This window comes from Danio rerio, chromosome 2, assembly GCF_049306965.1.
Source record: "Danio rerio strain Tuebingen ecotype United States chromosome 2, GRCz12tu, whole genome shotgun sequence".
Lineage (NCBI taxonomy): Eukaryota > Metazoa > Chordata > Actinopteri > Cypriniformes > Danionidae > Danio > Danio rerio.
The window spans coordinates 50112501-50127500 of NC_133177.1; the positions used below are offsets into that span (position 1 = coordinate 50112501).

Below are 15000 nucleotides of genomic sequence, written 5' to 3' on the forward strand. Positions count from 1 at the left end.
GAGCCGTCATACAAAATATGATTATTTAGCTTTTTGCAAATGTTTATACAAGTTATTAATATTCCTATACTTTGTAAAGTAATATGTTCTGTCTCTTTGTGTGTTAAATGTGTAACACAATACTGGCAACAGAGTGAGGGATCCAAAATGCTGCGCGTTTATTAGGAGAATCGTCAGGCAGGAAAGGTCACAACAGAAGCATGCAGGTAATCCAAAAGAGTAGTCGGGGTCATAAGCAGAGAGATTAGTACAGGCGCCAAACAACATGAAACAATAAACAAGGCGAGGGTCAGGAAACACAGTGAGGCAAGAAAATGAAACTCTTCGTAATTCTACACAGGGAAAGCAAGACTTAGAAAAGTGGGGTGCAGCATTCCAATTCGCATACTATCCGTCCTAAATAGTATTCGAAAATAGAATTAGTATGTCCCAAATCATTGTATGTTGAAAAGAGTATGCCAAAGGTTCACGGATGGTTTACTATTTCTGGTAAAAAAATTTAAGTGTAGAACAGTCTATTCTCTAATCGCTGATATTGCCCACAGTACATTGCGCGTTGGACACGAATTCGAATAAAATTGTAAATAAACTACAAATATGATGGACACGCGAGACCAACCATCAAGTAGGGAGGCTTCGGTAAACATGTTTGTATGACTGTTAATATCTAGCCAACTGGAAAATATTTAAATCCAGTTTTCTGTTATATTTCATTTGCAACAATAATATTGAACCTATATAAAGACGTGTTTGGACATTAACGTATGAATGCATAATTATCCATAAATCTGCAGGATTTCTCCACATGAATGACTCATGAATGGCAGATCAACCTGCTGCTGCTTCTCCAATAAGGTAGGAAATTAAATATCACAGAAATGTGGATGATGTGTAGATGATTGACAGGGCTCATAACTAAGCAACATAATGATCTGTTAACGAGGAAGTTGTATGTCCCAAAGCTTGCATACTCTTCTGTTACGCACTCAAAATTAAATATTTTTCCTTCACAAAAAAAGTACATACTTTTTGGGGCATAGTATAAATATGAGAATTGGGACGAAATATATGTGTGAATGAGATGCATATAAAGTCCTGTTTATCAGTTAATCATGAGCTTCCAGCTGTTTGTGAATAATCAGGGGAAATCAGGAACTGGTGTGTGTGAGGTGCATGATAGTATTTGTAGTCCAGTTCAGTGACAGACATGCAGTTCTCCAGTGATCTGCAACTGCTAGATTGCTGGTGACCGTGACAATATGAGATGCTGTAGCTTTGTTTACCAAACATGTGCTTATAATTGAATTTGCCTCATAAACCTTCAAAATAAAAAAAAAATAAAAATTTATTTATAATTTAAATGTTATGTTTTCAGCTTCAATGCGGAAATGTGCTCATTTTTGCGATTGTTGCCTATGGGAGAAATGACTAGGAATAATAAACATCAGAAAACGGTCAAACTACTCGCACTACAAACAATACTTTCAAAATCCTTCCATATAAATCCACAACAAAAAATAATAATAAATAAAAGTTTGCAGATTGTGTCTGGCCCTACCAATGACAAAAGTTAAATCCAAAAATCTTTGAGTGATTTTTCACTGAAACAACTCAGCAAAACTAGTTACAGTCATGGCACATTTTCATTTTTGAGATAAGCTATTCGATTAAGACTTTTCTGTCTATCTGATCTCCATCATGAACTTTTTTTTGAATGTGTGTTTACGCTAAAAACACCCGACCGAGAGAACTGGATAGGTTTTCGTCTTTAAATTGCTTCACTTTGCTTTCTTTTCTTCACGACTAACGTTTTACTCCGCACGTTGTGAAATGAAACAGGAAATAATCATCATGGACATCAGCGCAGTTTCATTTTTAGCTGTTTCGGCAATGAAATCTCAGTTATGTGAGCCTCCACTCAGTCACGTTCCCGTCTCCGAGCCTCAGTCGCTGGTTAAGCTCCTGCGGTTATGTTGTGTGTTGTCTACGCCAGACTCTCCCGTGTGAAGGGCAGCCCATAAAACAGTCTATTATTGTTATTACGGCGGCAGCTCTGCACCCAGCCACTCTGCCAGCGAAGATGGAACCAGTCATTAAATTTAAATTGAGCAATATTTTCTTTTGACGCTGAAGAGGGGCTGTTAAGATGGATTCATATTTCCTTTGCTGTTATTCATTTATTTGTTGCATAAACTTAAGATTTATTGGAGCTGTGCTCATTCAGATGTACGAGCACGCGCGGTCCCCCCGGAGAAATGCTTTCATAAAGCAAACATTAAAAATGAAAAACACGAGAAGGCGTTATTAGGACACTATTGACAGGAGACTACGCCATTTGGCACGCTTTGACGATACAGTATATTTTTTGTAATTTCAACAGACGTCAACATGCAGTAAAATGGCTCAGAAATGGTCTTCTGCAGTGTGTCTCTTCTCGACTCTGTTGACAGTAGGATGTGGCAGCAGAGAGAGAGGAAAGATGGTTGGATGGATATCTGTTGTGATTAGACGGGTCTCAGAGGAGATCTGCGGTGCTGGGTAAGGCTGAAATCAAAGTGAGCACTGAGAGGATGTGTAGACATATGCCTGATCTCGTCCTTTCATCCGTTAGGTCAAGATATTCTGAATATTGCCGCAGTGACAAGGGTCACAGGGGTCAAGTGGAGTTTTTCATTAGTTTTTCATTTTGACTTTTTTGTTTTCAAGTTAGGTTAGTTTTAATTCGTCTTTAGAGGTAGAATTTCTAGTTTTTATTAGTTCCTATTTTTTGAAGCTGTAGCTAAATCGAATTTTGAAAATTGGTTCACTGAATCACACATGAGTATTATCGATTCACTGCTTCTCAAATCTGATATCTGTGTACTGTTCTAATAACTGAATAACTCAGTGTGTATTGGTTTTATTTCGATTCAGAGGTGGTATCAGGCATGTTAAAAGTAATTAGTATGTGGATAAGCACTTACTGGAGACGCAAAATGTTTCAATAGATTTAATTTGGTGAATTAGTTCAACCCGTTGGAAGATCTGGTTAAAAAGAAGGATACATTTATGACCATGATCACTTATACAAAAATAAAACCCATTATTTCGCACAAATGTGTTAAATTAATACAGGGCTGTCCAAACTCAGTCCAGAAGGACCAGTGTTCTGAAGAGTTTAGCTCCAACTCAAACTTTCAGGCAGGTGTGTTGAAGCAAGCTGGAGCCAAACTCAGCAGTACTCCGGCCTTCCAGGACAGAGTTTGAACACCCCTGAATTAATACATTTAATTGTCTGCTCAGGTTGTATTTAATGCTGTCACCGTGCTGCTGTCATGTCCACTCATTTTGTTTTGTTTTGTTTTTTTCGCGGGAGCAACAGCGAGGATGACTGGAGGAGAACTGACTTGATCTGGCCAATGTCATCAGGATTACAGACCCTAAGGTAGGGCTCAAACATTTGGCAGTGCAAAGTAAATATATTTACTTCTAAAAGACATACAGTAGGCTTGTGTATTGAATACATTTACAAGGATGAGAACGAAGGACGTTTTTGCTAAAAATTTAGTTAGTGTCAGTTAGTTTTTTTTTTAAAACTTGTTTTTATTTTATTTCAGTTAATAAACATGTTTTATTAATGCTAGTTTTCAATTTTTACTTTGTTTTTGTTAACTGTAATAACTTTGATCCTGGATCAAGATTCCTATCAGCCAAGTTTACTGTCTATGTTAAATTCAGGCTCGGTCAGAGTTATGTGCTCCTATATCACTGTTAACCAAATATAAATCCTCTCTGATTTTGTTAATAATTTACAGTTAGGGTTATGTTTAGGGGTAGGGATTAGGCAAGGGTTAAATGTTTTCATCAGGATCAGTTCCAAGGTTAACATACTGTAGATGTTAATCCAGGATCACATCGTACTTGTCAAAATCACACCCACCAATTTTAGACCTGTACATTGTTAATTTTGTTCCTAAATTGATACTGTGTTGCATTGGCATTAGTCTCAGTATTATTAGTAAAGAAATATCAATCTCTACAATGATATCTGCAAATAACAATATCTTCTGACAGATAATTTATATTTAACTCATGAAGTCATATGCTGCACAAGCAAATATCATAAAACAGAAGAGTCTATGGAAAGACATACCTTATTAATTAAGCAATTACAACAGCTAATGGCCTGTCACTAGCAATATTTCTGCGTTAGAAATAGATGTGTTTGTTAAAATCAGAATATTTGGCTGTAAGATGATGTATAGAACTTAATCATGTTAGCAGAATACCATATTTTTTTCTTTGTGCTGCAGTACAATGCAATTTAAAAATTTGATGTAGTTTTGAAAATCTATTTTTATTAAGCAATAAGTATAAGACAGATAACATTCTTACGAGATTTAACTATTGTGAGCCCTCTAATATACTGTAAACAGTCATGTTTTGTATTGCAGTGTGGATTATTTTTAATAGTATTGTTTTATGTGCTTAATGCAGAAAGATTTTTTGTAGGCTGGAATATTTTTGTGTTTTACTGATCTTTTATAGTGTAGAACATGGCCTATTGCTGGTGTGCTGTTGTTTTGGTAGAATATGAAATAGTGTGCCCTTACATATTGTGAAAAGAAAATATGCTGATCCCAGTTTCTCATTGGTCAGAGTGCACCTGTTTACGTTTCACTTTCGTCATCCATCAAGTTGGATTGACAAGCTCACTAGTTGTTGTGGGTTTTTCTGAAGCTGCTGTTGTAAGTCATACTGTGTGGCACATTTGTCAAGATACAGAATATATATATATATATATATATATATATATATATATATATATATATATATATATATATATATATATATATATATATATGCAGTTTAAACAGGAATCAAGGCTTCATCTGGACAGCATTTTGTAATGCACTTTTTTTCAGATAACAGCAAATACACAACAATGTAAAATGAAGAAGCACTCATTGGTTTTCAGCCGTTATCACTAATGTGTTTACCTCTTTTAGCCATGTCCAGCAGCACTCTCTATATTATATAAGTCTGTCTGACACTGGATTGGAAGTGCAGCTCCATTCCAAGTTAAACTTACCGGTATTACACACTGTACATTTGTTCAGTTCAATAAAGCAGTTAAAAACATGTCAAAGTTTAAAAAGGAACAAGTGGATGACTTTCTTTTAAAAATCGATCATGCAGACCATTCAAGCCACAGAAAGACATTAAATGTTATATACTGTAGTAGGTGTAAATTGCAAAAACAAGAACAACATTAAAAAAAGAAACAAATGAATGTAAACCAAAATAAATAAAGAAATGCTGCAGTAATTTAATGTAATGCTAAAGTGTTTTTGTTGAATGAATGTGTTTTACTATAGTATTGTATTGTCTACTATAGTATTGTATAAACAAATTACTTAATGCTTTACCAAAACGTTCTACATTACAATGCACAACAGTTTATTGTAGTGCATTCTGTAGCCTACTACAGTAAATATGATCAGTTCACTAAATGTAAAAGTACAGTATGCTGGAGCATTCATTTGCAAAAAGTTGTGTAGACTATACTATATTATAATATACTATAGTATACTATACTATACAGTATAATAAACTTTTACTATAGTTTGGCTCAAAAGCGCTCTAGTGTTTAAGATAAACGACTATGCTTTTTTCATGTAAAGCTATGTGGTCTGGAATTCTATTTAAATTGCATTTCTATAATAAAATCTGATCAAACTGTCTGACTGTAATGTAAACCAGCCAGACATTGTTTGTAGGAAACATGACGAAAGTGCAGAAAGAACATTTTCTGAACATTCAATGTCACTGAAATGACCTTTCTTCCCCATTCTGATGCTCGGTTTGAACTGCAGCAGATCATCTTGACCATGTCTACATGCCTAAATGCATTGAGTTGCTGCTATGTGATTGACTGATTAGAAGTTTGTGTTAACAAGCAGTTGGACAGGTGTACCTAATAAAGTGACCAGAGTATAATAATATATAAATTTCCCAAATATACAATGTCATTGAAGCTCCAAGTGATTTAACAAGGTGTTGGGTCATGTGCAAGAAATAATGATTACCAGATTTAAAACTATGTAGTGCTAAAAACCGACGTTCTGCCTAGCCAAAGACACGGAAAAAAGACAGAGCTGTGCAAGGCCTGGGTAATCATCAACAAGCAGAACAACTGCATTTCTGACAGCGAACTACACCAGGGGCCTCATGTACAAAGACTTGCGTTGAAATTATAATAAAACATTGCGTACACACAAAGAATCCCACGCATATTCTCTTTGTACATCTGAATCAACGTGAATCTGAGCGCACGTGCACAAGTGCAAAACCCCTTCCTGCCTCCTCCCCGTATGAATATGTTAATGACTCTACTTTGGCAAAACCAAATGAAAAAACGATGGTAAAAGCAAGCAAAAAGAGAAAATTTTAACAGAATGGGAATTGGAGGTGCTCCTTTCGGAGGTAGACCGAAGAAAAACTGTGCTATTTGCAAGTTTGTCCTCTGGAATTAATAACAAAAGAAAAAAATAGAGTGTGAGAGTTTAGCTGACGCGGTTAACACAGTTGGGTCTGAACAGCGCACTGTGAGTGAATTAAAAAAGAAAAGGTCCGATGTAAAGGTGTAAAAATTTTTAGTGTCTATAGCAGCGTGAGTGGCATAGCTTGTAAAGAAAAAAAGCTATGTCACGCCAGGCATGAAATGAGCATGGACCAACGCACATGCTCATGTTCATTTCAGCTTTAGTAAATCCAAACGTTAGCGTGAAATCTGCCGCACACAAAGTTTTTGTGCGTACGCAGCGTTGATGCATGAGGCCTCAGAACTTTGGGCAGGGTATGTGAACTTAGTCATAAAGGTAAAGTTGGTTTTATATTTGCACATTCGGACTTTCTCCTTAAAAACATAATTTCATAAAAGTATTATTTGCAAACTCTAAACAGCGAAATCATATTAGCAGCCAATAACTATCAAAGTACAACATTGTTCACAGTCAAATAAACAGTGCTAATGTTGTTTTTAAGTCACGCTTGCAGGTTATTTCAGACTGAATATTCAAAGTGCTGTGGTAAACAATATAGGGAGTGTGTCACAAGTTGTCACTGAATGAATGTCTGAATATAAAACCAACTTTACCTTAATAACTTACACTTTCACGTTTCATTCTTAGCATTCAGTGTCTGCAGTTTAATTAACTATGTTTATCTGTTTATGCTGAAATCATTGCTGCAATCAAAAACATGTATTGTGTATGATTCAGCATAGTCTGAACTTACCTGATATAACATGAAAACGGCAGAGTCCTGCATTTCTAATTAGGTTGTCACTTTATTCAGCTATCCTTTTAGCCAAAGACGTCTGCAGTCGGTATTAAAAGCAGTGTGGTGTACGGTAAAAGTTAAGTTTTCTAGTTTTGGACTTTTGAATTTGGCATCCTATCGCACAACACGGCATGTTTACTATTGCCACCGGTCTCTTTTTGCAACCGGGAACCCATGTGACCCATGTGGTAATTCGTGTATATATATGCTAGATAATTTTAAAATAGTGAAAACAACCCTTCAAAAATATATTCCACAAGCAGCATTAGTACAGTTTTTTTTATTTTATTTATTTATTTATTTATTTATTTATTTATTTATTTTTAGGAAAGAGTACTTTCTTTAAATATTTAAATTTTATCCTAAAATGTATCAGATTTAAATGGAATATGATATGTTCTTTAATGTGTTAGTATGTTCACACTCAATATGGGATTTTTGTTTTTATGCCAAACCTGAGAGCTGATGACCCATATGTTGCAGGTGGTTGTAATGAGTTATGTTTGATCTATCACCATGGTGCCCTTGTACAAGACACTTGCTGTAAGTTCAAGGAATCTTTACCTATAATAAATGCCCTACATGTTTCTGCCAGAATGATTAATTGCAGTCTCAACTCAAAGCCACGTCTCCCACTGCTGTTTCTGGTCAGAATATGAAAGTTGACGCAATTCTGTAATTTAAGATTACAGACTTTTTCATGTAATGCATTAAACAATGATGCATTGTAGTCAACGGGAACACATTTGTTCCTTTTAGGGTAGTTGTTTTATTTAGTATGCTTCAGATGTACATGTAAAAGAAAAACTTTGTTTACTTATTTGGTGATCATTCCCTAACTTTTTTAAGTCTTGGGAAAACGACGAAGGCTTCCAGAGCAGTCTGCAGGTAAGACTTTGGCAGACAGCGCCGCAGCAATAGCAGAAAGTTGTTTTGGTTGGTTTGCCATCTGGAAAAAAAAATCTTCCCTTGAGGAAGAAACGGATGAAACGGATTATTCAAAGTTTTGTGAGTTTGCAGCGCTCTGAGAGATTTTGAGGGCGTGAGTTTTACCTGCTGTTGCCTGCTGAGAGTTTATAGCCTTGGGTATCTGTCTGAAACAAACTGATCACATCCACTGAGGATTGAATCATACTTTGCTAAAACTTCAAAAAATAGTAATGTGATGCTTTACTAAACACCCAACATAAAGAAATACCTTGTTGCTCTTTTATCTGCTCTTTGTTTAGTCATATGTTTCAAAAGTTGTCTTTTGGAGAAAAAAAAAATTAAGCAAATTAGGAGAAATCCCTGGAGAGATGTTTTACCCAATGATGAAACATCTGCTCTGGTGTCCGCTCTCTTCATTTTTTCAAAACCCATTCGAGTTTCTTTATTCTGTTGAACACAAATTAAGATATTTGGAAAAATGCTGGTTGCTGGCTTCCATTGACTTCCATAGTATTTCTTTTTTTGTCTTTCTATGGAAGTCTGAGTTCCAGCAACCATCATTCTTTGAAATACCTTCTTCTGTGTGAGAAAAAAAAATCCAATAAAGCTTAAAAACCAACACAGGCTCATTGTGTAAATGTAGCCCTATATACATTTTTGGAGAATGTGAATTATGTAGTCAGAAGTAGATAAAGAACGCTATGGGGCAGTAAGACGCTGTTCCATTTTGCGCTTACCAGCTGACCGCTTTCCTCCATATGGACAGCCAGCCTGATCTCACGAGGAAACATAAGAATTTTACGTTTTGTCAGTTAAGTGGCTAATTTGTACGAGTTCAGTCGTACGAAAATGTGGGCGTGGCACATAACCCCACCCCTAACCCCAACTGTCATTGGGTGATGAGCAAATCGTACTAAATTGTACAAAGTTAATTCGTACCAATTCACACAAATTAACTACTAAATCAAAAAGTTACGGATTGCTGTGAGATTGCATCACGACAGCTTTCCCACTGTTACCAGTTTGTCTAGTAGCTCACCATGTACGTTCGTGAACTTGAGATGCAGAGAGGAGTTGACCATGATGATGGGGTTCAAGTCTGGTGTAGAACGGTTCCAGAAAGCATGTAAGACAAAAACAGAAGCCAAACGATAAAATAAACAAGTAAAGAACAGGCTGAGAATGTGGTAAAATCTAAATATTTGGTAAAAATACGAAAAGGGCTTTTTTTTTAAAAAAGACGAGGGATTGTCAGTTAGGCTTAGAGAAGTGGGTGGGCGAGTCAATCAATGCTTTTGAAAACACTAATGGTTGGGAAGAAGGAGGGTGGGTCAGTCAGTCAGTTAGTCGACAACAGCCTCTGGTAAATTTATGCCAGAACAGCAGGCGTGTATGACAATGATATTTGAGATCTGAAAAAGCATACACAGTGGCCTGTGGTGATTCGCAAAAACAAAAACTTCCTAAAAAGCGTAGCTCCTGGGATGTTTTTAGCACTCTCCAGTAATTTATATAGTGGTACGTTTTAGAATTAGCCTGGGTTGTTTAAAACATAGTTTGATCTCATGAGGAAACAATGTATTGCTAGAAAACTGGCTACTTCGTTCAAACTGATTTGATTTCATTTGTACAAAAATGAATGCATTTATAAAAGAGGCATGTCCCCAAACCCCACCCTTAAATTCATACAAATTTACCACAAAATCATAGTCATGAATAAGAGTGAATTTAGAGTGAGGGAGAATTAATTACAATGGTAATTTTGCGGTGAACTATTCAAGGCACTTTAAAATTAAAATTAGTTATAATTAAGACACTTAGAAAGAGACAACAGAAAATCACGGTCCAGTATATTTCTCTCATTTCCATAGATTTCAAGATGGTGTTAATAGGGAAGCATCAAAAATGTCTCTGAAATAATCTTCAGTGTTTTGTTTTATTTTTGACTCTTTAATGTTTCTCCTAACAGGGATGGCTCAGTGTTTGGCACTCTCACCCCACAGCAAGAAAGTCTCTGGTTTTAGTCTTAGCTGGACCAGTTGGCATTTCTGTGTGGAGTTTGCATGTTCTCGCCGTGTTTGCGTGGATTTCCTCCTGGTGCTCTGGTTTTCCCCACAGTTCAAAGACATGCACTATAAGTAAATTGGGTAAGCTAAATTGTCCATGGTATATGAGTGCATGTGTGAATGTGAGCATGTATAGGTGTTTCCCAGGACTGGGTTGTAGCCGGAAGGGCCTCCACTGCATATATCATATGTTGGAATACTGTAGTGACCCCTGTATGTGTTTATGTGATTGGTCTTGGCGGAATAAATCTGCTACACTGCTGCTGCTTTGATTAATTTGGAAGAGAAACTACCGAAACTTACTTCTGCCGGTATATTCACAGACAAGCAGTCTGAAAATAAAACACGCTGCTGGGTAAGTGTGATTTTGCCAATTACGTTTCGATCTAGGATTAGCATCTATGTTGATCTTAGTACGTCATTTTTTGTTTAAAAATGTAATCCATACCTATTCCCTACCCCTAAACACAACCACAACTGTAAATTATTCCCAACAATAGAGGGAAATAATAGTTGGACAACAATCATGTAGAAGTACCTAACCCTAACCGTAAACATAAGCATAAGCTGTTAACATATCCCTTAATTCTATTTGGCTGATTGGAATGTTCTTCCAGAATCAACATAGATGAACATAGGCCAACAGAATGTATCAATCCGGGAACATGTCAGTGAAATCACACTAATCCACTGTGCTACCACAAACATAATATATAGGTTTGTAAGCAGATCTAAACACAGGTGGAGCTTTGGTGGAAGAGGGTCTCCGAAAAGCATGCAGTAACAATACAGTGTTGAACAACACTGAGCATTTATAATGCTTCTAAAAGCTCATTTGTCATCAAGGTCACAGCAGCCAATCTTCTGCACCATGTTGTTAATGACATAGGAGCAGATCAGATGACCTATAAGCATGCGCGTGCATAGAGTTTCGCATCAGGGGTCCGTTCTTCGTACGTGGATTACTCAGTTAGCTGGATTTGGATATTGACGATTTGACATGATCCAGGATCGTTTCGTTCTTCAAAGCTGATCCGAGAGTTGTTGTCATAGCAACAGTTCTGCTAGGTCAAACCTGATCGGGAGCAGGTTTAATTTATATAAACAGGATTAGATCGGGTAAGTTCAAGCAAAGATAATACAGAAAGTATGTTCTGAATTCTAATATTTTCTTACAGTAGTAGTTATATACACTTGGGAAAATGGTACATATTTTTTAACTATATACATAAAGTTAAAGTCATTCATAAAATAAATAAAGTTATACATATTAATAAAACGCATGCAATCTGCACCCTCAAAATGAAAGTACAAAGACTGCCATTTGGTGGTGCAAAGAGAAAACTTATTGATATGAACTTTTTAGATCGCTTTAGTACAAATTGTGTATAATAGAAATGCACAATATGTGACTTTTTTAAAGCAATAATACATTTATGCAGTCATAAACATGTTTTGATAGTTAATATGCCGGTGATTTGATGCTTCACAAAAGTTGCAGACGCCTTTACCAATATGAAAACGCTTTTGTAAACAACCAGTTATTCTTTACACCGATTAAAAAACGGATACTATTATAAAGAAAATCTTTAATTTCTAAATGTAGAACTAAATACATTGATTTGCATTGAAATGCATGATGAATACTCTTGTCTTGACAAATGAAAGTGTAAAGCCTGCAGCTCACAACAAATGTGGAAAGTTCTTGCGTGTCATATTTGACAAACGGTTTACTGCTAATTTGATGTAATTTTGCTCACATGGATAATTGAATATTAATCAGATGATGTCATTACGCTGCTGTGCCGTCAGCCAATCGTGGCATTGCTGATCATGATTTCGAGGATCGATAGATCTGTCCTTCACAACACACGCAGCGATCTCAGATCAGTTCATCCAGACATTCTAATCTGATTCGCGAACTTGTTTGAAGAACCAAATTAGCGAGAGATCAGTTATCAAGATGAAAAGATCCAGGATCTGCCAAATCATCTTAGATCATTTAAGCGAGGTACGAAGAACGGACCCCAGAACTTTGTGTTTGTTTATTTATTTATTTGTTTTGATTTTCAAACTTTTTATTTATTTATTTATTTATTTATTTATTTAATTAATTTTTTGTTTGTTTTTTTCAAATAGGCCAAAGGTAAATGCCTTTATGAATGGATTAATATATCATTGGCTTCTGATTTGTTAAAACATACTGAATCATCTAGAAACTAAACATCACCCTATGTATGGAGACACAGCAGTTCTGCACTGGCATAGATGAAAAAATGGACCTGATATAAAGTTATTTTATTTAATGAATTATATATTTACTACTGAATAAAGTATAACACAGTAAAGATAAGAATGAATGAAGATGATTTAGATCGGATTCACAAATAATCTAATTGGCACAGACAGTGTGAACATTGCTTCTAAAAAGAGTTTTGATCTATTTATCCTTGTTGCTGTCTAGTAGAAACATAATACAGATATTTCTTTGACGTTTATATATATATATTTTTTCTTATCTAGGGATCCACGGGTCAAACTCTTCCAGCACTTTGAGCTCCTGGAGTGTTTTGAACGTGTATAAACTGTGTGTGCATCTGCTTGTGTCTTGCCCACTCTGTGGTAAACAGCTTGTCGGCTTCTACTGGCCTTCTGACATATGGTTCTGACAATCAAACAGCTGACCCAAGGAAGACTGAGACGCCAGGTATGACCAACATCATTTTTCTCTCTCCTTCTCCTTCTTAAACTACTACTGTTCTCCCTGAAATTAGCAGCTTAGCTTGTTCAATTCTTAATCCTACAGTAAACGACACTTAAAACATGTAGACACATCCCCTGGTGTATTAGCTCTAAATTCAGGAATTGATTTATTTTAATGGATTCGTGTAAAATTATGTACTTTAGTTTTGCCGTAGTCTCTCCCCCAGGAGACCAATAAAGCATTAGAACTACAAAGAGAAAATAAAACCAGTGTGAATTGTCATCCCCGGGGGTGAGAACGAATTTTGCATATTTGTTATTTAACATGAGACTCGGGAGGAGGAAATAATAGGAAAAAGAGGGGTGACAAACGAAAACATGAAAAGGATAGTTTAACCTCTTTGTTGTGCTAATGTTCGCTGATTTGAACTTTTGCTTGCCTGAACAATGCAAGAAAATGTCACAACAAGCAAAGCAATTAACAATCAGTGGTTGCTATGGTGTTGTCATGCGACCGCTGTAACCTTATTAAATACATGCAAATACACACACATTTAAAAAAGCAAGAAATCAGTTGATAGATGGATAGATGGAAAGAAAGAAAGAAAGAAAGGAAGAAAGAAAGAGAAAGAAAGAAAGAAAGAAAGAAAGAAAGAAAGAAAGAAAGAAAGAAAGAAAGAAAGAAAAAGAATGGATGGATGGATGGATGCACAGACGGATGGATGGAAAGAAAGAAGAAGGTTAGATGGAAGAAAGAAAAAAAACAAAGATAGAAGTAAAGACAAAGGGAGGATGATGGATGGATGGATGGATGGATGGATGGAAAGAAATAAGGATCTATGATGGAAGGAAGAAAAAGAAAGATGGAAGATAGAAGGAATAAAAACAAAACAGAAAAAGAAAGATGGGTGGATGAAAAGATAGATGGAGGAAAAGAAATCAAAAGATGGATGGATGGATGGAAAAAAAATGAGAGAGAAAGATGAATGGAAGAAAAAAATGACAAAGGAAACAAAAGAAGCAAGTAAAGAAGAAAGGATGCATGGATGTATGGAAAGAAAGAAAGAAAGAAAGAAAGAGTGGATGGATGAAGGGAAAGAAATAAAAAAATCTTCTTTTGAAAGTGAGGATAGATGAATGAATAGAAAGAAAGAAAGATGGATGGAAAGAAAAGAAAATGACAAAAAAGAAAGGATGGATGGATGGAGAGAAATAGAAGGTTAGATTAAGAAGGAAAGAAACAAGCAGGGGAGGAAAGAAAGAATGGAAGGAAGGAACGAAGGAAGGCTGGATGGATGGAATGAATTAACGATAGAGGGATGGAAAGAAAGAAAGAAAGAAAGAAAGAAAGAAAGAAAGAAAGAAAGAAAGATGGATGAAAGGATGGATTAAGGAAAATAAATCAAAATAAGAAAAGAAAGAGGATGGATGAATTGATGAAAAGAGAAAGAAAGAAAGAAAGAAAGAAAGAAAGAAAGAAAGAAAGAAAGAAAGAAAGAAAGAAAGAAAGAAAGAAAGAAAGAAAGAAAGAAGGGAGGCATGAAGGAAAAGAAATCAAAAGAAGGAAAGAAAAAAGTGAGGATGGATGAATGAATAGAAAGAAAGATGGATGGAAGGAAAGAAAATGGCAAAGAAGGATGGATGGATGGATGGATGGATGGATGGATGAAAAGAAAAAGAAAGATGGAAGGAAGGATAGATGGATGGATGGAGAGAAAAAGAAGGTTAGATGAAAGGAAGGAAAGAAACAAGGAAGGGAGGAAAGAAGGAAAGGAAGGAAGGAAGGAAGGAAGGAGAGATGGATGGATGGATGGATGGATGGATGGATGGATGGATGGATGGATGGATGGATGGATGGATGGATGGATGGATAAAATGAAATAATGATAGATGGACGGAGAGAAAGACAGAAAAAAAGAAAGACAGAAAGAAAGAAAGATGGATAAAATTATGGATTAAGGAAAAGAAATCAAAATAA

General features: G+C 35.9%; 1 protein-coding gene across 5 annotated transcripts in view; it reads left to right on the forward strand.

Annotated features, from left to right (window-relative positions):
* The window catches only part of LOC137487485 (uncharacterized), a 133461-nt gene that overhangs the window by 97418 nt on the left and 21043 nt on the right, over positions 1-15000 (forward strand). Inside the window, exons 5-7 of one of the 5 annotated variants that reach the window (XR_012394343.1) lie at positions 3362-3424; positions 10223-10400; positions 12843-13026. The gene's annotated coding sequence lies outside the window, so the exon portion shown is untranslated. Of the gene's footprint in view, positions 1-1491; positions 3425-10222; positions 10401-12842; positions 13027-15000 lie in introns of those variants that run through there. The other 4 variants (XM_073930331.1, XR_011006089.2, XR_012394342.1 and 1 more) reach the window with 4 other exon arrangements.